At 54.8% G+C, this 27,542-nt stretch overlaps 2 long non-coding RNA genes across 3 annotated transcripts; one reads left to right on the top strand and one right to left on the bottom strand.

Annotated features, from left to right (window-relative positions):
* Window positions 1–1,873: 1,873 nt before the first annotated feature.
* Window positions 1,874–7,059, bottom strand: LOC142448012 (uncharacterized). 2 transcript variants are annotated; one of them, XR_012784492.1, is made up of 3 exons: window positions 4,855–7,059; window positions 3,904–4,018; window positions 1,874–3,392 (listed from the first exon to the last, which is right to left on the bottom strand). It is a non-coding gene; the product is annotated as an uncharacterized LOC142448012 (long non-coding RNA). The 2 variants fall into 2 exon arrangements; XR_012784491.1 differs by having other exon boundaries at window positions 3,904–5,042; window positions 6,029–7,059.
* Window positions 6,448–27,542, top strand: LOC142448021 (uncharacterized). Its single transcript, XR_012784493.1, has 3 exons — window positions 6,448–6,837; window positions 23,269–23,369; window positions 24,013–27,542. It is a non-coding gene; the product is annotated as an uncharacterized LOC142448021 (long non-coding RNA).

Raw genomic sequence — 27,542 nt, 5'->3', positions numbered from 1 at the left:
GCCTTTGCTTCCAGGTCCCCCAAAGGCTCCAACTCTGCAGGTGGATGGGCAGGTGGACCCATGGTTGGGCTGCACAGGGAGGGGGTGCTCTGTGAGAGGTTGGGGGCCACCCACCCGGGTCTTGGTCTTGAGCTGGCTGACTTTGCTGCTTCCATTTGATAGCAGATGTGACCAGGGTAGGGTTCAAAATGCCTTGTCCTCAGTGCCACCAACACCAAGGAACCCAAACCAGGGACACATAGGCAGGCTTCCTGCCACCTCCCAGTAGAGCTCACTGACATTCAGGGTCACCCCTGGGGGACAGCTCCCTCCTTGCCAGGGTCAGGCACCAGGTGTACATCCCCAGTGAATGCTGTCCTTGTCCCATGGCTGCCCCTCTGTGGTGTCTAGGGCTCCATTGTCCCACTGAAGTGGCCTTGTTAGGCTGCTCTCCCCGCCTGGGTGACAGCAGTGTGGCCTTCTCTTGGGACACCCACTGTCCCGTCACTCACCCCACCCCCATTCTAGCCACACTTTGACATGCTTTCATGAACCACCTCCACTTGGAAGCCTTCCTGGTCCTAGTCAGGAGCACATCTGCCTGCACCCTCCCCTTCCCACCAGCACAGTGCTATATAAGACCCACCCTTCAACCTGTGAGGCAGACATCCCTTGGCAAGCCCCTTTTACAGAAGAGGAGGGGCTAAGACCCAGACGCTGTAAGGTGGCAGGCAGCAGCCGGTAGGTGACAGAGCAGGTGGGCTGGTGCTGGCTGGACTCCACACGTCACTCAGCCAGTGTCTACGGCTGCTCTCGGCCAAGGCTGAGCACTGAGCACTGGCTCCTGATGGTTATCTGCTGCCCAGTGATCAGCTAAGGATTCCCAGGGCCTCTCAGCCTGGGAGAGAAACACCCCAGGCAAGTGCAGAAGAGTCCGCTAGCGCTGGGGTAGCCTGGCCTCTGGGCACCTGAGGCTCCCAGCTGCTCCTGACACCCGCATGGAAGCCACCTGCCTCTGTGCCCCCACCCATGAGGGGCCTCCTCCCATCCATCCACACTCTTCCACACCAGCCTGGAACTCTCTTTCTGTCCTCCCCCCTGCACCCCACTCTGTGGCCCACTCCGCTTCCCCAGCAGCTCCCGGATCCTTTCCCCACAATGCAGCGGGGTGCCAGCCTGTCCCGCAACCACCCGCAGGGACCCAGCCCCAGCCCCCTGCCAACAGGCGGGCAAGCAGACACTTGGGACCGAAACCCTCCATCTTCCCCAGGCCCTGCACTGGCACAGGCTGACTTCATGCTGGGTCCACCGGCTCGCTAAGCCAGAAACGCTGGCCGGGGAGTCCCCACACCGCCCAGTTGCCTCTGGACAGGCTTCATTTATCACTGGCTGAGGATGAGTAATTTTATCGAGAAGCACAGCTCAGGGTGATGGATGAGGGAGCAGGGTAGATGGGGCTCTCCAGTCCCTAGGAGGTGGAGGAGGGCAGAGGGAGAGGGGAGAGGGCAGGAGCCTCAGGTAGAGTGGTATAGAGTGGGGGGGGGGGGTGTCGGGCTGAGGAGAAAAAGCAAGCCCCTAGGCTTGCCTAGACCAGGAGGCCTACTCCTGGGTTTGAGAGGCAGGGGGCAGGGAGGGAGGGTCCTGTATCTAGAGGGCACACTTCCCTCTATACAGAGTCCCTTTCCAGAGGGAGCGTCTAGTCCCACGCCCCCCCTCCTCACCTTTTCTTTTTATAATAAAATCCTCCATGAGTTGAGGTCTTCCCTACATTTTTCAAAATAACAAGTGAGGCTTTCTGGTGTTAGATTCAGGAAAGAAAGGGGAGCTCACCTAGGGCGCACGGAATAATCACGACCAGTTGAGATGCAAAACACAGCAAAAGGAGTTTATTTGCTAGTTGGAGCTAGGGCTTTCCTCCCTCCGCTGCCTGGTGCAGCGGGGACCCAGTGGTCAAAGGGAATCGCCTTGGTAGCCTAGCTTTTATAGGGTGAGGGAAACTGGGCAGTCCCATGTCGCTGTTCCTTGAATCCATTGGAGGAGCTTCTGGAGCCAGCGATGTCCAGCGGTGGTTGGTGAGTAGTTTCATGCCTGCCTCCTGGATTGGTCACTCGGTGGCGGGTTGTTGCTTGAATTTCACTGGTTAGGTCGGACTCAGGCGACGCAGCCCATTGGTCAGTTTGGAATAGGCATGTCTCATCCTACAGAGTTGCCTCAGTGACCAGGCACCTGAAGTGGAAACTTAGGCCTGCCCCAGACTTTGGTTTCCTACAGCCTGTCATGGCGCTGGTGCCGGCAGGTGTAAACCAGGACCCCACATTCCCCTCTTTTTATGTTGTTACTATTTGGAGTAACCATACTCCAACCTGATTTGGCAATAAACAGGTGCACAGAAACGAGAAACTAGCAGGTTACATTAGATTTACCCTCATCTAGGGGTGGTTTGCATAAAAACAGCACGTTTTCCCCCCAATGCCATGTAAAGCCCCCCTTTTCGTGTTTTTACACTTTAGGGGCTGTTTGAGTTTCCATTTTTACCTCCAGGGTTTTGGGGTTTAAGGACGGGGCAACAGTTAGGGGAGGGTGTTTTGTTCTTGCTGTCCCCCTCCCAGTACCGGATTTGGTCCTACGACCCCCGCGGCAGGGGAAACATTTAGCTTTAATTGTATTATGGGGCCAAATAATGGCCTTTGATAGAGATATATTCCCCAGGAAAGTCCTGAAACCCATCGCTTGTCCCTCTTTCCTTCCTCTGTGAACGTTACACGTACCAGGTTACAGTCAGGAACATACCTGGTTCGTGAACAAAGTCGGACATAAGACATCTCAATGAAGAGAGGTTTGACCTGCCATTTCCATTCCCCATCATTGGTAGTGACACATTTCCAAGCTGCACAATAAAGAGACTCAATTTCCCCACACTCACGCCTCATTTTCCCGGTCCTAAACCCTGGACATGCATAAAACCCGTTTCTACTCATGGATACCCGTCTTTGTACCTTTCTCCATGATCCCCCTTCCATTTCTTCTAAAGGATTAATTTTTTCTAGGTTAAAGTACAGGTACGGCCACCAGGTGTACACTGGGGCCAAGCTCGAGGTCCTATTATAAACTTCCTGAGTTTCTAAACTAGTGATTTCCCAGGTAAGGTTGTATAGTGTGTGAGGATTTGAGTTCGCCATTACCTTTCCCATAAAGGCCATAAATGCAAAGGTGCTATTAACACCCATGTTCTCGGTCTTCTCATTATGGGTCTGGCAGTGTTCAGGTGGTCACGCGAGTCAATTTGATCTTCAGCGGGTTCTCTGGGTTGGACGATGCCTTCCACCGGTTTTGCTGTTACTTCCGTTCGTTCTCACTGGCGGGTCGTACACGGGAGTGGTGAATCCAGGTCACCACTCCGTCTATTTTTAAGGCTGTGGGAGGAGTTAAAACAACTTGATTAGGTCCCTTCCATTTGGTTTCCAGATTCTTGCTACCGAATCTTCGAACCCAAACCCAATCCCCAGGCAAACACTGATGTTGACTTTCAGCTGCATTGGCCTGCTCCATGGCATTTCGGTAAACCGCCTGAAAGGAGGGCCAGACATCGGCCTGTACCCCCTGCAAGGTTTGCATAGCCCCTAATGCCTCAGCAGGCCCTGCATAGGGCCGATTGAACGCTCTAGGGATAATGGGGGGTGGTTTACCGTACACGATTTCAAAACGTGTTAATCCAAGCATGTAGGGGGAATTCCGCACACGGAATATAGCAAATGGCAGGAGAGTCACCCAGTTTTCATCAGTCTCGGGGGCCAATTTGGTCAAAGTCTCCTTTAAAGTTCTGTTCATTCTCGCTACTTGCCCAGAGCTTTGTGGGTTGTATGCACAACGCAGTTTCCAATTTGTCCCCAGAGCCCGGGCTAAATTTTGAACAACCTCGCTTACAAAAAGCAGGTCCATTATCGGATCCAATTGTTTGCAGCATTCCATATCTTGGAACTTTCTCTTCTAACACCTGTCAGGGCTGTCTCTCTCTTAGTTGGGAAGGCCTCTACCCAACCTGAAAAAGTAACCAAAGTTGTCTGGCTTGAGCTCAGTGAAATCCACCTCCCAATGTAGCCCAGGTTGCTTACCTCTCTCTCTAGTCCCTTGAATCACTATCTTCTTTGGTTCCTGCGTAAAAGATCGGCCTGTTCCTTCTCAGTGTTTCCTCATAGAGCTCCCAGCCCTCTCTTCCACTTTCTAGTATCTTCTTCTTACGAGGACACGGATTATCCCTGTGCCCCCCTTGCTGGCAATAGCTACATCAAACCTCTCCCTTTACTTGTCCTCCCACTTTCTCCGGGCAGTTGTGTGCCCAGTGTCCCTGTTCCTTACAGTAAGCACACTGGTCCTTGTCAATCTGACCCTGTGTCCACTTCGCCTTTCCTGAGGTCCCGGGGCACGTGCTCTGCTTTCCCCTGCAGCTTCCGCTGCCACCATTACCTGAGCCACTTCTCTGACCACCTTGTTTCTCCTGCTTGGAACCTTGGATCTTCCATTCGCTGTTTTTCTTTCCTCTCTTCCGTGGTCTCTTTATTGTACACCTTTTCTGCTACCTCCAACAGGTCCTTCAAAGTCTTTCCCCCCAGTCTCTCTATCCTCTGTATTTTTCTTTTAATATCTGGTGCAGCCTGGTTAATAAAAGCCAGCATCCCTGCACCCCTACTCTCCTCAGACGACAGGCCCAAGGGTGTATATAGTCAGAAAGCTTCCGTGATGCGTTCTAAAAACGCAGCTGGGGACCTTGGGGACCTTGCTTCACATCACCTACCTTAGCCAAATTGGTCGGCTTCCTTGCTGCCACTCGGAGACCACCCATGAGAACCTGGCGATAAACCCGGAGCCTCTCCCTACCTTCCGGTTCACTGAAGTCCCATGCGGGTCTTTCCTGGGGAAATGCCCGGTCGATCGCCCTAGGGTTTTTTGTGGGCTGGTCATCATCACCCGGTATCCGCCCGCCTCCTGGCCTCCTGTTGGATTCGCTCTCTTTCTTCTGTGTTGAAGAGCACGTGGAGAAGCTGCTGGCAATCATCCCAGGTGGGCTGATGCGTGAACAGAACAGAGTCTAAGAGGTTAATAAGATCCTGAGGGTTCTCAGGAAACTTAGTGTTCTGAGTCTCCCAGTTATACAGATCGCTGGTGGAGAAAGGCCAATATTGGAGACCTTGCTCCCCGTCATCCTTCACGGGGCCAACTGCCCGCAGCAGCAGGACTTGGGTAGAGCAAGACACTGGGTTGGAACTGGAGGGTTTTAAATCCCTGCCCAACCTCAGTCAGGTCAGGCACTAGTGGCAGGCCCTGCAGGAGTTTGAATAGGAAGAGGGGGAGAACTAGGGGAAAGGGAGACAGGTGAAGGTGGGAGCGAGGGGGGAAGGGGTAGGCATAGGAGGGGAAGTTTCCGGTGGGAGGGGGTTGGGGTTATAAGCGGGTGGCGCTTGCCAGGTCTCTTCTGCATCCTCAGCCGGTGATTCTGTCTCGGCCTGCAAAACTTTGGGTGAACTTTGTTAGTAACCAAGACCTGGGTCTGAAAATCTTTTATCCAATTAGGGAGATTCTGTGCCAAATCTTGCCACACCAGGATATAAGGTATTTGGTCAGGACGGCCTTCTCGTCCGGGTCGGAAGACAACGTCTTTCACCTTCTGGATGATCGGTAGACAAGGTTCCCTCACTCGGCCATCCAACTCCGAACATCGGCCACTCTGAACGACAGAAAATAATTTTCCCTTTCTGACACCCACAGAAAGGTTATTTGCTCTAGTTTTGACTTCCTTAAAATTGTCCACCAACAGGGACAACGGGGTGCTTGAAGAGCCTCCCATAGCTGTGGAAAAATAAATGATTAAAGACAAGACAAGCGACAAGAAGGCGAAACAAACAAGTTGCCACAGACGAGACAAACAAGTTGCCACAGACGAGACACAGAGGATGACCACACAGTGTCTGCAGACTCTCCCAGGTGCCTAACGCCTCTCCGTCCAAACAGACCCAGTCTGTCCGAAGCCAGGCCCAGACTAACAGGAACTTACCAGGGGAAGAGAAGGACGTCTCCCACTCTGAACCCCACCAGTGACCACTCTGGCGCGTCCGCCTTGGTTGTATTCTGATCCCAATTAACGGCGCCACCCAGAAACCTGTCCGGACAGAAATAATCACGACCAGTTGAGATGCAAAACACAGCAAAAGGAGTTTATTTGCTAGCTGGAGCTAGGGCTTTCCTCCCTCTGCTGCCCGGGGCAGGGGGGACCCAGCGCCCAAAGGGAATCGGCCTGAGTGCCTTGGTAGCCTAGCTTTTATAGGGTGAGGGAAACGGGGCAGTCCCATGTCGCTGTTCCTTGAATCCATTGGAGGAGCTTCTGGAGCCAGCGATGTCCAGCGGTGGTTGGTAAGTAGTTTCGTGCCTGCCTCCTGGATTGGTCACTCGGTGGCGGGTTGTTGCTTGAATTTCACTGGTTAGGTCGGACTCAGGCGACGCAGCCCATTGGTCAGTTTGGAACAGGCATGTCTCATCCTACAGAGTTGCCTCAGTGACCAGGCACCTGAAGTGGAAACTTAGGCCTGCCCCAGACTTTGGTTTCCTACAGCCTGTCATGGCGCTGGTGCCGGCAGGTGTAAACCAGGACCCCACATCGGACCCGTGCCAGGGAAGTCTGGGGCTACCCCTGCGGGTCTCCAGAGCCCCTTCTAGTGCTCAGGCTGGGTTGGCAGGGGGGTTTTCTCCCGTGTCTAGCCCCTGGGCCATGGACGGCCTGGCCTGGGGCAGGTGGGCAGCTGGAGCTGGCTTTCTGCTGGGGCGACTGCTGTCTTAGGCCACCGCTCCGGATACCTTTCAGTCCAGGTAGGAAAAGGGGTCCAGTTTGCCCCTGTGAGCGGCGCAAAGGGCAGTGGAGGGGCCTGGGAGGGCACAGGCGAGGCCAGTGTCAGCCTCCCCACCCCACTGGCAAAGGAGGGGGCTTCCAATTTCAGTAAGAGGCAAGTTCCAAGGCGCCAGCACCCCGGGGTGGGGTCCACAAGCTCAGCCCCTCCTCCAGCTAAAGAAGGGTCCCGCGCCCCCATCCCTCCCATCCCCGCTCCTAGGGAGCAGGCGGGTCGCGCCTGTGAGCGCAGGGGGATAGACCGAGCAGCCCAACAGGCTCCCCCCAGCCCCCCACTCCGCCCCCGCGACGGGCTGGGAGGCGCTGGCGTGCCTGGTGGGCGCCCACCAGTCCCCGGCGGCCACCCTCTGAGCGCTGACAGCCGCGCTGTCACGGCGGCTGACAAGCCCGAGACGTCCTGCGCTGGCCCCGCCCGGCCGGCCGGGGGGAGACAGGGCTGGCGCGGGATGGAGCTGTCCCCCGCAGCCGGGCCGCGCGTCCCCGGAGGCCGCCGCCGGCGCAACCGAGGCGCCAGGCGCATCCGGGAAGTCTGGGCGGCCGCCCGCCCGCAGCTGCCCCCGGGTCCTGCGCGCGAGCCAATCGCCGCCGCTCGCCGCCGGCGCCCCCCTCTCCTCCGGCGCCCCCCTTCTCCCCCCGCCCACCCCCGCCGGCCGCTTAACCCTTCCCTCCCCGCCCGCCGCCTGGCCAGGCTCTGGTACGCGGGGGCAGCACTCGCCTGGTGATGGACGAGCGCGCAGCCCCTGCAAGAACAGCCCCAACCCAACACCCAGTTCTCTGGAGCCAGTCCGGCCTCGGGGTTGTTTCCCCAACACCCACGGGATAACAATGAGTGTGGTTTTTGTTTTGTTTTTTCGGGGGTGAGGGGGGAGCGTTCTACCGGTCCTGCTGGGTCGCTATGGGTCGGAATCGACTGGCTGGCAGTGAGTAGTTAGAGGATTGTGCCGTGCCGGGTGCCCTGTACTGTGGGCAGACCAAGAGAACTGGCAGAGTGGCAGCCAGTGCCGTCCCAGGGTACAGAGGCCAAAGGACCCTGGTCAGCATCAGGGCCAGGAGGGGCTGAGCAGGGCTCTCACCAAGAACCCAACCACCTCTTCCTTCTCCTCCTCCTCCCTCCCCCTCCTTCTCCCCCTCCCTCTCCACCACTTCTCCCAGGACTGTGATCCCTGCCTGACTTTGCAGCAACCCCCCTCCTCCGCCACAGCCACCCCCAATCACCCCTAACCCCCTCCTTCTTGCCCACTCCTTTCCCATATACCTGTCTCTCTCCCTGTGTGTGTGAGGCCCCTACCCCCCTCCCCAGCCCCATGACCCCAGCTCCTGACTTAGAGGCGCTCACTCAAGGGATGTAGTAATTCAGTCACCTTCCTGCAGAGGACATAGGACGGCTGGAGAGAGCAGGAGCTGTGAAGTCAGAGGTAGAGATGAGAACAGGGCCACTGGGTGTCTGGGAAGGTGACTGGCCAGGCATGACTTGAACCTGTGGCCCTACCAGAAGGACCCTCAGGTGGAAAAGGGGGTGCTTACTTGTAGCGCTCCCACTCCAAGCAAGGAAACAGCAGGCCTAAGCTGGAGGCAAGCATGTCTCTTAAGACGGTTTTCTATAGCTGGATCAGCTTCTGAATATTAAAGTCCTGGAAGTGAAGGGCACACCCTCCTCCCTGCTGCTGGGCAGGAAACCACCAAGACTGCAGAGAGACCCCGGCTCAGACTTGAGAGGCTACCTGTCCTTTCTCAGGGTGGCTTCCGGGGTCCCCAGGCCCACTGTGAGCAAAGGGGTCCAACAGGGAAGCCGCTGACCAGTGGCAGGGCTGAGGGTGACCTGGTTTCACTGGGGACTGACAGAGAGGGTGTGGGAGGAGCTCCAAAGGCACCCCTCTTTCTCTGGGGTCCCCAGAGGGTGGGAGCTCCTTGGGGTTGGCAAAGCCCGTGTCTGGTTGGGATTTTATTTTAAAGTCAGCAAGATTCCTCAGAAATGCATTGACTTAAGGCAGTCCTGCTGCAGCACACAGGTAAGACCCCCAAGACATTCCTGTAGACCGAGGGCTTCGGAGTGGGGCCAAGTTAGGCCAAGTCTTCAGCCCCAGCGGTTCCCCTCCAATGAACACGAGGTATCTGGAGGAAGGCTTGACCAGTGGCTGGTCCTAACCAGAGGTGGTCAGTGGCTGGGCTTCTGAGGCCAGCAGTGGTTCAAAGAGCTCCAGGCTTCTGGCGGTGCCAGAGCCTCAGTGCTCAGCCTCTGCCTTGCTCTTGTTGAAACCCCCCCACGCCCCACCAAGGCCTGGGGTCTGAGTAAAGCCTGGCCCTCTGGTCTTGCGGGATGGGCTCATGTTGCGTCCGAGTCACTGCTTGCGTGGGTCCATTCACGACCAGAGCTGCACGCTCGCGGTGTCTGCCACAGAAGTAGGACTGGTCACTCCGGATCACAATGAGGCCCAGGGCAAGGGCGTTGCTGGAATGCTTAAGGATTGTTTGAGCGAGGAAAGTTGTCTGTCAGTTTTAGGTGGTTTACAGCTCCGCTGAAATGTTCAACCACGCAGGGCGGGCTTTACATGTATGTGATTTGGGGTCAAGACATTGAAAGCCTCTATCACAGCCTAGGTCTTCAGGAAACTTGGGGCTCAGAGTTCAATCCTGGTCTCAAACCAGGAGCAGGGTTGATGACAGTCCCCGAGGGATCATTCTGAGTTGGGGGTAGAGGGGGTTGTCGAGGCCCAGCCTGACCCCAGGGCTGACCTCCTTGGGAGCCAGGTCATGGCACTCAAACCCTGCTACCATCTGGTCCTTGGGTCTCTTGTCCGGCCCCTGCCCCCACTCCTTCCTCTTGAGTGACAGGTGGATTGGGGTGGGGATGGCCTGAGGGTGTCCTCAGCAGGATCCAGTTGAGCTGTGTTCACAGTGGGTGGGTCCTCACCACTCCCCCGGTGGTTGTCAGCTTGGAACAGACCACCCCAGCACTGACCCTGGGTTAGATTTAAGACAAAAGAGCAGTGAGTGATTAGTGGCCTGCCCTCTGGCCACTGGCTTGACCTCTCACAGAGGAGGCTTGCCATATAGTCCAGTGCTAAGGTGAAAGTTCACAGTTGCCCTTTCTTCTGGACCCAGAAGGATAGGTGCTAACTCGTCCTTCCAGCAGCAGCAGTGGGTGAGTGATGAGCAGGTTACGTTCCAGGTCAGTGGTTTGAAACCATGAGAGGGATAAGGTTTTCTATTCTCACAGAGTTACCTTCCTGGAAACTATGGGACAGTTCTACTCTGTCCTATAGGGTCACTCTGAGTCAGAATTAGGGTGACATTAAAGAGCCCTGAGTTGTGAGCAGCCAAGGCAGGGGACTCACCCAGTTGTTACCACACTGAATGGGTCTACGCTTCACTGATGACCTGGGCCAAGGGCACTCATTCACCTGGGTTCTTCTTGGCCCCCCAAGGAAACTGCGCAGAGAGGTGATGTCACCCTGTGGGGAAAGAGCCCCCTGTTCTCAGGGTTCAGATGAGGGCCTTTCTTCAGGTGAACTCCCAGTGAGGGGGTGTTCGCAGGTGGGTTCCCAACCCCAACAAAGGGTTCTGGTGAAGGGAAGGGTGACCCTCCCTTAGTCCAGAGAATTGAGTCTCAGCTATAAGCCCTTACTATAGGGGACACCCCAATGCTGACCTCTGGCCAAGACCCTTGAAGAGACCAGGCCGAGCCCCTTTTGCCCTCCTCCTGGGTGTCTGCTCACCTGAGGGACTTTGAAACATGGTAGGGAGCAGACCTTCGATGCTTGGACTTAATTTCACTCTCCTCTCCTGGGGCAGGGACCCCGAGGGGCCTCAAGGTGGGATTTGTGTTTGTGTTGGTGTGTAGTCAGTGCTCTCTAAGGCTTCAGGCAGACCCAGTGGGTGCCCCCTGCTTGCAGGCTAGAATGGGTGCAAGCAGCCTCGGGTCTCAGCAGAGACCCGCTCACCCTGCCCGGTCTCCTTCCCTCCTTCAGTGCTGGGGCAACGGTGAGAGGTTCCATTCCTGGCTGACCACAGTCCTGCTGCAGAAGAAGCGTCCTGGTGGAAAGGGCCTGGCTCTTCCAGGAAGCCACTGGCCAGGTACTGGTGCTGAGGACCTGTCTGAGAACACCTGCTGTTTGTCCAGCCCACTCATGGGGACAGTGAGGAATCATGGGGAATGCAGGGAAGGAGGCGAACAAGAGTGAGGGGTCTGGAAGTTCCAGGAGTCTGGAGGGGCTGGGCCAAGGCCAAGCAGAGACTCCTCCTGAAGGCAGGGGCCACCTGGCACCGTTCTGGGAGGGGGCTCAGGAGGGGAGGACCAAGGTGGAGGCAGGATCAGCCACCCCTTCTTTCAGCTGGGACAGACCAAGTAATGAGGGCTGAGGGTTCGCTTCATAGTTGGGTGGAGGCCAGAGGGGTGTCTGGATGGCTGAGTCTACCTTAGACAGAGGGACCCCAGCCCAGGGGCAGTGAAGCTGAAGGACAAAGGGAGTCCAAATGGTAAGGGGCTCTGAGCGTGAGATGGACCCAGGACCAGCGGCCCTCTCTGGAGAGACTGAGTGCTGGCCAGCCGAGCTCATGAGCATGGCAGTGGTCGGCTTGCTTGTTTGCTTTCCCAGTGTAACAGGGAACTCAGAGCACGCATGCGCACGCACATGTGTGACTGTGTGTTGGCAGTGTGTGTGAGTGTGTAAGTGATTGTGTGTGACTCTGTGTTAGCCGTGTATGTTAGTGTGTGTGTGACTCTATGTTAGCAGTGTGTGTGTGTAAGTGTGTGTGTGACTCTGTGTTAGCAGTGTGTGTGACACTGTGTTAGCAGTATGTGTTGTTAACTGTGTGTGGTCCATTAGCAGTGTGTGCGTGTTATCAGTGTGTGTGACTGTGAGTGTTAGCAGTATGTGTGTAAGTGTGTTAGTGTATTAGCAGTGTAAGTGTTGGCAATGTGTGTGTGGTATGTGTTAGCAGTGTGTGTGAGTGACTGTGAGTTTGTGTGAGTGTGAGTTAGTGCATGTTAGTGTGTATTAGCAGTATGTGTGTGTGTTGGCAGTATGTGTGTGTTGGCAGTGGTGTTTGTTGGTAGTGGTGTGTATTAGCGGTGTGTGTGTGACTGTTGTGTGTGTGTGTGTGTGTATGTGTGTGAACAGGTTCATCTGATGTGGTCCTTGCATCCAGTTCCCTAAGGACCACTTATGAGCAAGTGAACCCTGTGGTCGCCCACAGGGGGGCTTCAGCACCAGACTCCACCCCTTAGTGACTTGGCAGGCATTGGGGCCAGCCTGGTGGGGCTGCAGTCAGTGGCCACCAGCCAGTCCTGAGGGGCCGTGTTCACCCCCAGCAGGAGATGTGGGGCAAGGACATTGACTTCTTTCCAAAAGCTTGGGGGCTGGAGCAAACCCAGAACTTTGGAGCTGGGCACCGCAGCTGCGCATTCCAGCTCCCTGGAAGCTCAGCTCTGGTTTCCGCACGTCTGGGGAGCTGCTGGCTTCCAGCGGGTGCAGCGGGTGCCAGCCACCCAGGGACGTGGAGAAGCAGCACCTCCTGGTGGTGGCTCGGTGAGGGGCAGCCCCACTGGGACTGTGGAACCAAGGGAGGCCACAGGCGCCAGAGGTGGTGGGATTGGCCTGGCAAGGAGGAAGCCAGACATCCAGGACCTTTTAGTGCCCGGGGCCTGGTGGTGTGGGCGCAGACTGACCCGGGGTCTCAACGGCATTACAAACACCCAGGGCAAAAGGGACAGGGTGCAGAGAAGGTCCCAGGAACCACAGATGGACCTCCGTTGGCCGCTCAAAGTGTTCTGGGCCCCCCGGTGAGCTGGGGCCTCACAGACTCGGTGTTGGGTCTGCCGCCACAATCCTGAGCAGGAGAGACATCTGAGGCCATGAGCTGCCAAGAGCCACGTGTGGTCTGCTGCGGTGCCAGAGCCGGGCTTCCAAGCCGCCTTCCTCCACCTGTGCAGCCTGTTGCCTGGCAGTCCAGCCTTCTTCGTGGCTCTTCTTCGCTTTCGGGGAACAGTGGTGGGAAACGGGGAGGCGGGAGAATAGGTCCCTCCCCAAAGTGGATAAAGAGGCACTGGAGTCTCACACCCCCACCTGTCCCCCGCCCCCAAGCCTGCACGCCCAGCCACAGAGGAAGTGTGATGAGCTGAGATGCTTGCAGGCGAAGCCTGTGATGGGAGCAGCAGCAGACAGGGCCTTTCGGCAAATGCCTGAGCCCCAAGAGTTCCCTCTTGTGGGGCCTTGGAAGCCCGTCCTCTGCAGGTTCCTAAATAGTGCAGGACTTTCCGTGTCCAGCTCTGCCCTATAGGGTCACTATGAGTCAGAATTGACTCGATGGCAGTGACTTTGGTTTGGATTGGTCGCCTGCTTGGAGAGGAATCAGGGAGGGGTTTACAGCTGCCCCGCCCCACCCCACCCCAAGTCTGCATGAACCCAAAGCCTCTTGAAGTTTCCATAAAATGGAACCAGTTTTTCAGGCCATGTTCCCACTGTCCCTTGTCTCCTCTGCACTCCTGCCCTCCGGCTACCTCCACCTCCTCCAGCCTCACCCCCTCACCCCAATGCACACCACTTCACCGCAGTGCCAGCGTCCACTCCCAGTGGTCAGTGAGTCCCGGACTGCCTCCTCCTCTCCACACACCACATACGTACAGACACATACACACCACACAAACACATCATACCACATATATATACATACACATACCATACACATACACACACCATACGCACATATACCACACACTCCACACATACACTACACAAACACACCACACCACATACATGCACATACACACTCCACATACACACAAACACACCACATCACATGCGCGCCCACACCACACACATACACACCACACACATACACACGCATACCACACACACATACACACGCATACCACACACACACATACCACACACACATACATACCACACACATACACCACACACTCACATACACACCACACAAACATACACACCATACCACATGCATACACATACACACATACACACACACCATACATACATACACACACACACGAGAACCTCTGCCCCCCCAGACCGCCTGCTGGCTGGCACAGAATACTTTTGCAGAAGGAAGGCCATTCAACAGGGTCTGGCCTTGACCCCAAGTCTCCGGGGCTCCTCGCTGGCCTGTCCCCCGGGTCCGAGCGCCGCACTCCCCTCTTCTCCAGCTAGTCTGCTGGCTGAGGGGCTTCTGCAGGCACGGCTCTAAGGAGCCATTGGCGCCCTGCTTCATTGGCAGCGCAATAGCTAAGGCGCTTCTTGAGCTCCTTGCCCAGCCCCAACCCTGGGGACATCAAACCCCTCCTGCCATCCCTCCGGGCAGGAGGGACCTTCCTGTAGGCCCAGGTCTCAGAGAGGACCCAGAAGGCAGCCAGACTGAGCGGTGGCAGGGCTGGGACCTCAGGGTGGGATGGAGGTACGGGAGAAGGAAGGGCAACCACGAACAAATAGAGACCTGCAGTGAGGGTACACGGCCTGGGCGGGGTCCAGGCGGAGTGCTGCCAGTCTGGCTTTTGTTGGGAGTAGATAGCGCCCTAACCCAGGCGTCCTATGAGCCAATAGATCGGTCTCTTATCCAGAGCTGGTGTGACCTTCCCCCAAAACAGACTCCCTGCCAAGGAGTCAATGCTGACTCGTAGTGACCCTGTAGGACACTATGGGGCCCAACTGCTCCCATGAGTCTCTGAGACTAGAACTCCATAGGAGTAGAAAGCCCATCTTTCTCCTAAGAAGCGGTTGATGGTTTCAAACTGCTGACCTTGCAGTTAGCAGCCCAACATATAGCCACTGTCGGGGCTCCTGTGTGACCTAGGAATCCGGAAAGTACTCCCCCACCTGGCTCCATTTCTGCCCTCCTCCTACACCCCTCCCCCTCCTCTTCTTCCCAGGGTGCTGCAGGCGTGGCAAAGGCGGAGACTCGGGTCCTGAGGAGCAGAGCCAAGCAGGGCCAGGGCAGGGTGACCTCTGCGGGGTGAGACGAGCCCATCGGCAGGGTTTTGTTTCTCTGAACACCAGAGCGTCTGCGGCTAGGACTGATGGGCGCAGTCGTTCTCCCAGGCCCTCAGCCCCTTGCTACACAGCCCGCCTCTTTACAAACATACAGTCGCTGACGGAGACAAGAGCCCACTACTCATCAGTTGTGAACAGCCTCACGTGTTTCTCATTACATCTGGGGAGAACCCAGGAGCCCTGGTGGCATCGTGGTTACTTATTTGCCTGCTAGCAGCAACGTCAGCAGTTCTAAACCACGAGCCACTCCTTGGGAGAAAAATGGGACTTTCTACTCCTGTAAAGAGTCACAGCCTTGGGAGCTCACGGGGGCATTGCTGTCCTGTGCTGTCGGGTCACTGTGAGTTGGCATTGACTTGATGGCATTGAGTGGTAAAACCCAGGTGAAACTGTTCACTACAGACAAATAGCAAGTGCAAGCAACCCCATGAGTACCTGGCTTATGGGGTAACCCACCCCCAGGCCTTTGTACCAGGAGCAAGGCCCACATCTGACCATTCACTGACCCAGAGCCCGTCATACTCTTGAAGGCCCTCAGTAGGGGTTGTGAGGACCACTGAGGATGACTGGGCCCTGGGCTGTGGGTGGGATTTCATCTCTGTCCCCCCCACTCCCAGCGTGAACCCCCTGTCATGGCCTGGGTCTGTCCACAGTGGAGTTCTCTCAACCCCACAGGTCACTTCCTCTAACCAGGTCACCTTTCAAAGGCCTTTAAAGATGGCTCCTGACAGTGAGGGTACTGTCAGCACCAGGCGCTCACAGAGTGCAGGCGCCGAAGGGTTTCCTCTCACCAGAACAGCCCGCCTCCCCTGTGCCCCTGCAAGCAGGAGCACGCTCTGTGGGCTGCAGGGTCCAGGGTGCACAGGACACGTGGGAACCCAGCCTCCTGGAGATGGTCCGGAGCTCCTGCGCCTGCGTGCTGGCCTTCTTTAGACAGGAAGCTGGGCCTGGGGCTGCCTCAACACTCTTGCCCACTTCACACACGGTCACTCACATGCACACCCTCCACCTGCGCCCCTGCAAAGACCAACTTCAGAAACAGGGATTCTGGCCACTGAAGACCTTGCCCTAGGTGTGGACACACACACACACCAGCACATATAGGCCCCTGCTGTCATTTTATCGAGAGACTCCTTCCCAGCTCACTCTGGAGGGAGAGGTTCAGGAATGCCTTTCTGTGGGACCCGCTTCTCAAAACTGCAGGGGCACTGGCAGAAGCACTCTGTGACCTGGAGGCTGTGGATGTTTCCTTCCTTGCCCCAGCTAAGCCTGGGAGTCAGGAGCCTTGGGGCCAGAAGTTATGTTTGGGGAGGGGAGCGGGTGACCTCATTTGGGAGAAGTACATTTCTCATCCTACTCTGATTCAGGAACCATCAGACACCCTATCGTTTCTTCACACAAACCTAGAGACTGATGGCAGTGCATGAAGAGAGGGTGGTGGGGAAGCCGTCAACACCTCCTCTTTGGGGGTCTCGCCCTCTCTGGCAGCAGTGACAAGAGCAGGAAGAAAGGCCAGCTGAGGTCAGACCACCGCGCTCCCAAATGCGGGCAGCCCCAGCTCTCTAGGGCCCTAGTGGAGAGGAGGCACGGAGGCTCCTGTCAGAGGAAGACATACACTTGACGCAGGCCCCATGGGCCCGAGTGTACACGTTGTGTCAGGCCAGCCCTTCTCCAGCTGAAAGAGTTAAGGTTTATTGTGTCCACCTGGCCGATAAACACATGTGGGATTAATTGAAGGGCGGAGGGATAAATGGCTCAGTGAGCCTCGCCTTTCTAGTTCTCAGGTCTCTTGCTTTCTGATGGTGGGACCAGGGTGCAGCTGCCTTAGCCAGTTTCCTGCTTCAACTAGCAAGGCTCACTTCCTGCAAGACATCCCCGAGGAGAAGCCACATGGACCTACCCCGATGCAGCCCTGGGTGCTGGAGCAGCCGTGTGGAGACCCCTGCCAGCGCTGAGATGCTGACACACTAACTGATTCGGCTGTCTTCCTGCAGTTGGCGTCATTGCGTCTGTTTTATGTTTTGTGAGATGTAGGAGCTTTGTGGATCAGTGTCGGACATATGGGCTAATATTGGATTTATGGGCTTGGGCAGCACTGCGTTGGGAGGCTTTCTTAATGTACACGTACCCTTTATATAAAACTCTCTCTTATATACATATGAGTTTCTGTGGATTTGTTTCCCTAGTTTACCTGGACTAACATACCAGCCCCTTGTCCCCCTAAAGCTACCTAGCAACAGCCGGCACAGGAGTGTCCCCTGTTGGCCATGTCCCTGAGGTGGGCAGCTGTCTGCTCTGGAAAAGATTCACAGTCTGGGACACCCCAACAAGCGGCTCTCCTCTGTCCCGTAGGTCGTTGTGAGTCGATGGCTCACAGAAGAGGCTGATGACTGATGGCCGGGGGTTTGGGGGGCAGGGGGAAAGTTTGGAAAGAGCCCTTGGCAGAGAAGAGAAGCCTGAGCTGACCTGTGTCTAGACGGATGCCCGAGGCAAAGGAGAGTTTGGAGAACAGCTGCAGTGTGGCGGCAGTGGAGGGGGTGAGGCCTGGCCGGAGCTGGTGGCTGGAGAGAATGGAAGGAGACAGGAGTCGGGGGAAGGCCCATGTTTGCCTCAACAGCGTCCATCTTCTGAGAGAAGGGTGTTAAGGGAACTGGCGGGGCGACCCACTGCTCCCCAGGAGCGTGTTCTGAATGAGAGCAGGTTTGAGACCGGAGCCTCATCAGGAAGGGTCCCCAGATTCAGATCCCCGCAGGGACTTGAAGGCAAGCAGTTGACTAGAGGGGAGATTCCCAGTGTACGGGCAAGTGATCTTTTTATAGAGAGACCCCTGCCCAGCTCACTCCAGAGGGAGGGGTTCAGGGGTGCCTTCTTTGGGAACCCCTTCTCATAATTGCAGGGGCATCGGCAGAAGCACTCTATGACCTGGAGGTCTGGGGGTGCTTCCTTCCGTCCCCCTGGGCTGCAGATGTACTTTGGACGTGTGGTCAGGAGAGACCAGTCCCTGAGAGGGACATCCTGCTTGGTCGAGTGGAGGGGCAGCGAAAAGAGGAAGGGCCCTCAGTGAGACAATGGACACGGCGGCTGCGACCAGGGGCTCAGACAGACAATCAGGAGGCTGGTGGCTCGTTCTGCCATCCGCCTGTAGGGTTGCCTTGAGTCGTGAAGGCACCTAACAAAAACAAGGGACCTGTGGACGGAGGGGTCAAGGGCACAAAGACTCCAGCCCTCCTCCACCCCCACCCCACCCGGTGTGGTGTGCCCACTCCTGCAGCCAGAGAGCATTGGGGCAGAGGCTGGGTGAACGGTGCACACCCCTGGTGAGGGCTGCTGGGAGGAGGGAGCAGCATGGGCGTTCACCCAGGTCTCCCACGGTGTTGCTGAGCCACGCAGCACCAGTACAGACCTTCCCAGGAAGACAGATGCCTGTGGGAAGACAGAAAAGTCTTACCCAGGCTGCCCACCTCAGGGGCGGGGCCGATGGAGGACAGGCCCCTGCCTGCCTGCTGGGGAGCTGTAAGGGGCACCAGGGCCTAGGGAAGGGCTGCCCTGATGCATAAGTACACTTGGGCCCGTGGGGGCTCCCACCGCATATCAAGTGCATGTCTTCCTCCGACAGGAGCCTCCGTGCCTCACCTCCTCTAGGGCCCTTGAGAGCTGGGGCTGCCCGCATTTGGGAGCACAGTGGTCTGACCTCAGCTGGCCTTTCTTCCTGCTCTTGTCACTGCTGCCAGAGAGGGTGAGACCCCAAAGGTGAGCTCCCAGGAGGGTCCAGAAGTGGGTGTGAACTGCCACCCTGGAGGCTAGCAGCTGGCACTTCATTAGCGCACCCCCAGGGTTGCTTACTCACCCTCCCCCGCCTGGGAGCCCAGTCCTTTACAAAGACGGATTTGCCTGTGCGCTCTGCCCCATCCCTATGCCCGCCCTGAGCCTCCTCACCCCGGGAGGCTTGGCTTCTCATGGACCCTCATCTCTCCAGTCTTCAATCGACTGTCACCTTTCCCGGGCACCCCCCTACCCCCCCACCCACCAAAACCTTGCCATCCATGTGATTCCCTGGCTGTTCAGCTCTCCGTCTGTCCTGTGCCCTTTGGTATCTATTCGGGCCTGTGCCACGGTGAGAGCTGAGGCAGGGGTCGCCATCTGTTTTGTTTATGACATGCCCACCCTCTGAAGCACCTGAGCACAAACAGGCACCAGGGAACACTGCCCTCCACCCTATGGCAGCAGTTCTCTGACTACATATCCCAGCATGCCACGTGCCCTCTGTGTTGTCTATACCCATGCAGAGGCAGCGCTGAGGCCTCTGGGAAATGTAGTTTCCTTTGGCAAAGCCTTTTCAAACCCAGACCAGGCATTCTGGCCTTTCAGGGACCTTTCGCACTGACTGGCGCTATGTGATATCTGCCCTCACAATACAGACTTCCCCCTTTTCCATCTGGCTGGGGGGCCCTTGGACTCCCTCCCGGGGATGGAGGGAAGGCACTCATGTCTGTGCCCCCCACACCCTGATGCCTTGGTCTTTCTCACAAGCACTTCCCCATGTGCCCCATCCTCCCTGAGATCATGCCTATATCCTGGCAAGGCCGAAAGTTCTCTTAGGCCTAGAAATACTGACACTCCCAGCACCCACCGTGAGCAGCCTTGTTCCAGGAGCGTGCTGGAGGCCTCAGGTCCCTACAGACCTGCTCCCAAGACTCCCTGCAGGTCAGACACAGGAGGTGGGGGGGTGGTGGAAGATGGAACTGGGCAGGGAGGAAGTGGGGCTGGGTGGGCACTGCTTTCATGGATGCTCAGAGAAACCGTGTTGATGGCCAAGGTCTGGCCTGCTGGTGTCTAAGGAGACTGCTGGGGACAGCAGGGGACAGCGCAGGTGTTAGGACAAGTAGAAGCCTAGTTAGGGGGTCTGTGGGTGGGTGCGGGATGTACCAGGCCTTCACCCAGGGTGGGGGATGTGTAGAGAAGGGGCAACACTGGGGACCTGCTGGCCACTGCATGTAAACCAGGTTTGAAGAGGCAAAGGGACCAGGGAGGAGGCTTTTAGCCATGTGACCTTGGCCAGTTAGTATCTGGGCTTCGGTTTTCACACTTACATAGTGAGTGTAGTGACAGTACCTACCGTGAGGCATTTGAATTATGAAATTGGCAAAGAGGAGAGATCTGTGGTCTGCCCGGAGAAGGAACACGTCATCTGTCTTGGAAGAAGACTGCTCCTTAGAAGCCCGGAGGCTCGTTAGGAGCAAAGGGTGTCGGTCTCGCGTACTCTGGACGTGTTACCTGGAAGGATCAGCCCCCACGGCAGGAGGACTTCTTGCTTGGTTCAGTAGCGGGTCCGTGAAAATGAGGAAGACCCTCCACACAGGCTCAAACATGGCAACAAGGAGATGTTGGCACAGGACTGGGCAGTGTCTCTGCCCGCTGGGGCTGCCTCAGGGGCCTCTAGCATTCTATGTATCTGCATGCATCAAAACGACCTTTTTCTATGTATCTCTGACACACTCGATGGATCTGTTCTACTCTCTGCCATCGAGTCTGACTCACGGCAACCCTGTTGGACAGGGTGGATCTGCTGCTAGTGGTTTCTGAGACTGGAACTCTTGATGGGAGCAGACAGCCTCTTCTTCCTCCCGAGGAGCGGCTAATGGTTTCCAACTGGTGACCTTGTGGTTAGAAGACCGAGATAAACCACTCCACCACCTACGATCTGGTATCTTTGTGTGTGCGCACTATCTATGTTATTATATGTTAGTCTAGATAAACTAGGGAAACAAATCCACAGAAACTCATATGTATATAAGAGAGAGTTTTATATAAAGGGTATGTGTACATTAAGAAAGCATCCCAACCCAGTGCTGCCCAAGCCCACAAGTCCAACATTAGCTCATATGTCCGACACTGATCCAGAGTCCTCCTCAATCTCACAAAACACATGCAATGACGCCCACTGCAGGAGGAAAGCTGAATCAGTGAGCATGTAAGCATCTCAGTGCTGGCAGGTCTCTCCACGCAGCTGCTCCAGCACCCAGGGCTGCATCGGGGTAGGTCCATGTGGCTTCTCCTCAGGGATGTCTTGCAAGAAGTGAACCTTGCCAGCTGAAGCAGGGAACTGGCTAAGGCAGCTGCACCCTGGTCCAACCATTAAAAAGCAAGAGACCCTGAGAACTAGAAAGGTGAGGCTCACCAAGCCATTTTATTTCTCCACCCTTCAATTAATCCCACATGTTTTTATCGGCCAGGTTGGCACCATAAGCCTTAACTATCTCACTGTTTATCTACATATCACTCTCTGCTACTCTATATCTATCAGTGATATGACCTATGTGTCTTTAGCTATTAAATACATTTTAGTTACTTATTTTCTCCCCCTTCCTTCCTCCCCTCCCCCTTTATCCCAGCTTTCCTGTAACCAACCAAGTCTGTTTCTTTTTGTTTGAAAACCCTTAGGTGTTTTTTGTTTTCTGTTATAATAAGGGTCTCACACGACATTTTTGTTTCCTTTATGGCGTGACTTACTGCTCAGTGTGGTTATCTTCCAAATGTGTCTGTGTCATGAGAGGTCTGACCGGTTCACCATTATTCTTTAGTGATGCATAATATTCCATTGTACATATGCACACATGCATGTACAAGGGGACATATAATATTCCATTGTACGTATGTACACACATGTACACAGGAAATATAATATTCCATCACACTCATGCACACATGCATGTACACATGAACATATAATGTTCCGTTGTACGTATGCACACATGCATGCACGTAGGAACATATAATATTCCACTGTATGTGTGTAGGAATGAATGCATCATATTCCACTGTCTTTATGAAATCCAGGTCCTTCGATCTGCTCCTGCGCCGGTGGGCGTGTAGGTTACAACAGCAATCTTGCGGTAAAGGTTATATGTGCTTCTCCTCAGAGGGGTGGTGAGGGCATGTGAAGTGGTTCACAACCGTTGCATGAGCAGCACAAGTAAACCTTCCTTGCTTTTGTTGTTGTTGTTGTCAAGAGCCATCAGGTCTGTTCTGACCCAGAGCGGCCCCCTGCACAACAGAAGGAGACGCGGCCCGGTGCTGCGCCGGCCTCACAATGACTCCTGGGCCGGAGCCCCTGGCTGCACCCACGCTGTCCATCCATCCATCCTGCTGAGCGAGGGCCTCTTTTCTGCTCTCTCCCCTCTGCTTCACCACGCACGAGGGCTTTCCCCAGGCACTGGGCTTCCTGACTGGGCACTGTCCGGACCTGCAAATTTGTTGGGGGAAATAGGCCTAGGTTCCGTAGAAAGGTGCTGTGGGATTCAGAGAGAGACAGAGGCCGGCCATCGCTGCTGTGGAGGGCAATGTGCAATGGCTCGCTACACATTTGTAGGTAAGCACAAGTAACCCCCTACTTGCCTAGCTCGGGGATAACCTGACCCTGGGCAGAACCTCTGCAGTATATTGCAAGAGCAGGAGAGGGATGCGACCCAACAGGAAAAAAACTAACCAGGACTTGACCAGAAGACATTCCCAAGATAGAAGGCTGGGGGGCGGCCCCAGGGTGAGTACCAGGATGCAGGGTGGGATGGGGGGAGCGCAAACGTTTAAGATGTCTGTTAAAAGCAGACTTGAATTCTGGGAGGATGCCAGGCTGCAGGGTACCCTTGGGGATCACCAGCACAAAATTAACATCTTAAGCCCTGAGGCCGGATGAGGCTGTTGGGAGAGTGGCAGAGTTTAGGGAGGCTGGGGAGGGTAGCCCCTGGGGATGCAGTCATCAGGGGTGGCGTTGGGCCCAGGACGACTGCAGCTTCGCTGTTTGGGAGTCTTGTGACTGCAGGAGAGTCACCTTCTCGGTGGCTGAGCAGCTGAGGAGGAACGAGTGTAACTCGTCATTTCACTTCATGCCATTAGAAACATCCCCCTTACCAAATGCAGTTTGCCTAAGGGACTTAACTGAATGCCACCCCAGTGGAAATTTTATAACTCGCTTCCTTGCTGTTGCTCAGAAGCACACAGATTGGATGCAGACGTCATCTAAGAAAGGGCCAGAGAATGCCGAGAGTCTTCCCTTCCTCACCCGACTGTCAGTGATGGAGCTGGGCCCTGCCATCTAGTCAGTCCACAAGGATATCCTGAGACTGGCCTACAACTTAAGCGGACTGTATCGTTCTGTTTGCTTGCTTGTGGTCCACAGTTGTTTCCCATGGTTACCCTGAAAGTTGAGCTTATATAAAATATCTAGATGTGACACCTCAAAGTGTAAAATCCCAAAGCCAAAGGTCTGTAGTGTCTAGGCCATCTGATTTCAAACCAGAGACCACAAAGACAGTCTGTCTTGCACTGCTGTGGTCTCCTCACGGGTATCCTTCTCACTAAAAGCTTCTCATTTCCTCTAACTTGCAGTGAGTGCACGGGCTGTCCCGCCTCAGGGTAGCAGACGTGCCTTTCAGGCGGCACTAGGAATGGCGGCATCGATCAGCTTGAAGACTGTCGTGAGGATGAAGGTAACTAATACAGCTGAGGGCCTGGCTGAAGCCTGGCCGCAGGAAGTCCGAGGGAGGTCAAGGATGTCCACTGAGGGTCAGACACACAGGACTACAGCTCAACAGGGCCAGATGTGGTTCCCACGGGCCAGTGGTGTACCCCCTCCTGTCGGCTTACTGCCAAAACTTAGGCCAGAAGCTCAGAAGGGCCTCCTGAGCCCAGTCTCTGATGGAGAACTGAGAGACAGCCCTCGAACGTAGCCAAGTCAGCTGGCCATAAAACTCGATAAAGAGGGTTCTTGGCCCAATGCATGAGAGGCACAGCCTAGGCACTTTTGGGCCTGGGACATGTGGGTCAGTGTGGTGAAATGAGTTCTGTTATGTGGCCCTTGGTCTCAGTTCTTTGGGGAAATAGCCCGAGAGATTTATCCCCTGAGCCCCAAGGATCTACCTTTGTCCGAGTTTTCCAACCCCACAGGGTCTGTTACTTTTGTCCAGGTCAGTTGACATTTCCTGGGTAAGCGGATAGAAGGGTGGGGAGCAACTTGATGACTTTCCACTTTTTGTCTGCCCCTGGGCTGTCATGCGCCCTGATACTGTGCTGTTTTACACACCTTGCAGGGATTGGCCAATGTACTGTAGACTGAGGCATAGTATTTTCCAGGGCCCCCGATGCACAGGGGAAAAGTTGAATAAAGAAGATCACATAAGAATGGACGCATGTGAGTCATGGTGTTGGCGGAGAAGATCAAATATACTGTCAGAAGGACGAACCATCCGTTTTGGAAGAAGTACTGCCGATTGCTCCTCTAGCATCCTTTGGGCATGTTGTCAGGAGAGCTCCATCCCTGGAGATGGACATCATGCTCGGGAAAGTGAAGGGCCAGCGAAAAAGAGGAAGGTTAGCTGGGTGGCCACAGTGGCCTCCGACGTGAGGATGGCGCCAGACCAGGCAGTGGCTCTTCCTGCTGTACACAGCGCTGCTCTCCGCTGGCACTGGCTGGACAGCCCCCTGAGAACCACGATGCAACAGAAGTGGACTGTAGACCATGCCGATGAAGTGACTGTGGTCCCTTGAGTTCATTGGTCACGTTGTGGTCCTGCAGGGAGCGGGATGCTTTGAGATTGACAAGGTCTTTGCTTAGCTCTTCACCCAACCACCCAGGTGGGTGGGTGGGCGCCAGAAAGGAGAACAAGCAGGAGAGGGAAGACAGGAGGAGAAAGAAGCAGAGCGGGGAGGAGGTGGGAAGGGACTTTCTCAAAACACAGGAGACCCCAGAGGGACCCTGTGGCAGAGCGGGTGGTGAGGGCAGATGCTGGCTGTTAGGAGCTCAGAGACAGTTGAACCAAGCTGCTGGGCTGCCTAGGAGCCGGGTGGGCTGGCTAGGAGCCGGGTAAGTTCCGCTCAGAGAGGGTGACATGCACCAGAAAGAGAAGGACTGCTGGCCTGCCTGGCCCAGAGCAGCGGAAAGAGGCAGGGAAATTGTTTTATCCACTTGCCTTCCTGCTGTCCGAGCCTGATCCTGAGTTGTATCCTGCTCCTTCATCAATGAACCAGAGAAAAGGAAGCGGGGCCCCTGAGTTCTGGATGGGCCGTGGATCCTGAAACCCAGCCAAGAAAAGCCTAATCAGGCTCCTGGCATGACTCAAGTATCACAGCCCGTGAGTGAGGCGTCTGCTGTCCAGCAGAGGGCAGCATTGGGTCTCCTTGCCGGGCGGGCCAGAGCCATCTGCTGTGCTGAGCGGAGGTGTTTCTTGGATGACGTTTTTGGGAGACTTTACCTTTTACTTACCTAGTCTGGTCCCAAGCAGGCCTGTTTCCACGGTGGTTGTGATGAACCTGTCGCTCTTGGAAATCCGGCTTTGCTTCTTGTGTATCTGAGTCTTTCTATTAGATTTGCAGTGAATGTGAGTTATTGCTGTTGTTTTACAATCAAATTTGCCAGATGCTCCAGGCTTCCCAGGGTCGACACAGGGAATCCCCCAGCCCCCCGAGTCATAGCCCTCTCCGCATGAGGAGCTGTGCAGATGGCTGCACTCGGCTGTGTATCGGATCCTGGAGTCCGTGAGCATGTGTGCATGAGTCAGGAGCAGGAGGTGTGTCAGCTAGACACTCCTGACTAGGAGTGGAACCAAACATGTCAATCAGGTCACAGCCTGACACTGCATCCTTGGGGGTGGGATGTGGGACCCTCCCCTTCCCCTCTCCCTGAGATGTTTCCACTGACCGTGGATCCACAAGACTCTGCACCACCAGCCTGTGAGCTCCGTGCAGTCGGCATCATTGCCTGTGGCTGTGTGAGCCTGAAAGGAGACTTACAGACTAGTCGTGGATTTACTAAGTTAGACTGGGCCGGGACTATTTATTGGATTATAATTACTTCTGGATATAAAGCTCTAGTTACACATTTATGAGTGCCACTGGATTTGTCTCTCCAGTCAACCTGGACTAACACGGCTGTGCTCGTCTCTTCCGACCTCCCAAACCAAAAGCCAAACTCACTGCCGTCCAGTGGACGCCGACTCACAGCGCCCCTACAGGACAGGATAGAACTGCCCCCTGTGGGTTTCCAAGACTGCCGCTCTTCTTTTTCCCATAGTCCTTTATTTTATTATGATGGTTTTAAAGATCGTTTCATTGGTGGCTCTTACAGCTCTTGTAACAATCCACACATCGATTGTATCAAGCGTATCTGTACAGATGTTGCCCTAATTATTTTCTAAACATTCACTTTCTATTTGAGCCCTTGGTATCAGCTCCTCTTTTTTTCCTTCCCTCTCCCCCTCGTGACCCCTTGATAAATTATTATTGATTATTATTTTCACTGGCCTAGACACTGCCTGCAACAATGGCCGCAAGCACGGGGCCAGGCAGTGTTTGGTTCTGGTGTGCGTAGGGTCACTGTGAGTCAGAACGGACTCCATGGCACCGAACAGCAGCAACAAACACTGGTTACTCGTTATCAAAAGGTCAGGAGTTTAAACCCACCAGCCGCTGCTCAGGAGAAAGATGAGACTATCAACTGCCATCAAGACTGACCGTTTTGGAAACCCAAAGGTGCATTTTCTACGGCCCTGTAAGGTCACTATGAGTCAGAATTGACCTGGTGGCAGTGGCTTGTTTTGTGGTGGTTTTTGAGATACTTATCTGCCTGTCTGTCAATCCGAGCTGGCCTGTGTGTGGCCGTGACGCTAGAAGCGGGACAGGTTTCAGCAGAGCTTCCAGACCAGGACAGACTAGAGCAGAGGTTCTCCACCTTCCTCAGGCCGCGACCCTTTCACACAGCTCCTCATGTGGTGGGGACCCCAACCATGACATTATTTTCGTTGCTACTTCATCACTACACTATAATTTTGCTACTGTTATGAGTCATAATATAAATATCTGATATGCAGGATGTATTTTCATTGTTACAAACTGAACATAATGAAGGCATAGTGATTAATCACAAAACAATATGTAATAATGTATTGTGAAATATTTATTTCTAATTACAAATAAATGAAATTTTGTCTTGAAGCATGGTGTAGCATGGGTAAGAGTCTTAATATAACAACAGTAAACCACATTGCTACATTTTGCGACAGTATGTGTAAAAAGCCAACGTCAGTGTGAAGGTTGAGATAGCTCCTTTCTCACCAGATCAGAAATTCTCGGGGCTGTCTTTGCAAGAGCACAACGAAGATCATCTTCCACAACGAGTCTACTTCCGTATTCAGACTTGATAACCAACAAGCTGGAAAACCCTGTTTCATAAAGATATGCTGTTGGAAATGGAAGAAGACGGCACAACACAGACTCAGAACAGGATACGACTGCAAACACTTGATCCAGAATGTTGTAACTGGCATTGTAGAGAAATCAGTTCTTGCTGCATCACTGTTAATAACTTCAATGAACTCCTCTTGTGCTGTCTCAGGAACATCTTCAACTTCGACTGTGAATGGGCTTCTGGTAGTGTCAGGTAGATTTGGAAAGTACGATGAAATTTCGCCTGCAAGCATGTGCAAGTGTTCTTTCACTGAAACTGTCATCGTAATCCTTTTGTCTGGTTCAATGTCATGTTGCTCAAAGAAAGCAGATAAGGTAGGGAACATGTCAATTTTATTTTCATCCATTTTTTTTTTTTTTGCCAAAGCTGAAGTTTCATTTGGAATGATGGGATCTTTTCAGACAAATCGAGGCATGTTGCA

Source organism: Tenrec ecaudatus, chromosome 1 (assembly GCF_050624435.1).
Source record: "Tenrec ecaudatus isolate mTenEca1 chromosome 1, mTenEca1.hap1, whole genome shotgun sequence".
Lineage (NCBI taxonomy): Eukaryota > Metazoa > Chordata > Mammalia > Afrosoricida > Tenrecidae > Tenrec > Tenrec ecaudatus.
This window is presented reverse-complemented; position numbering and strand designations above follow the sequence as displayed.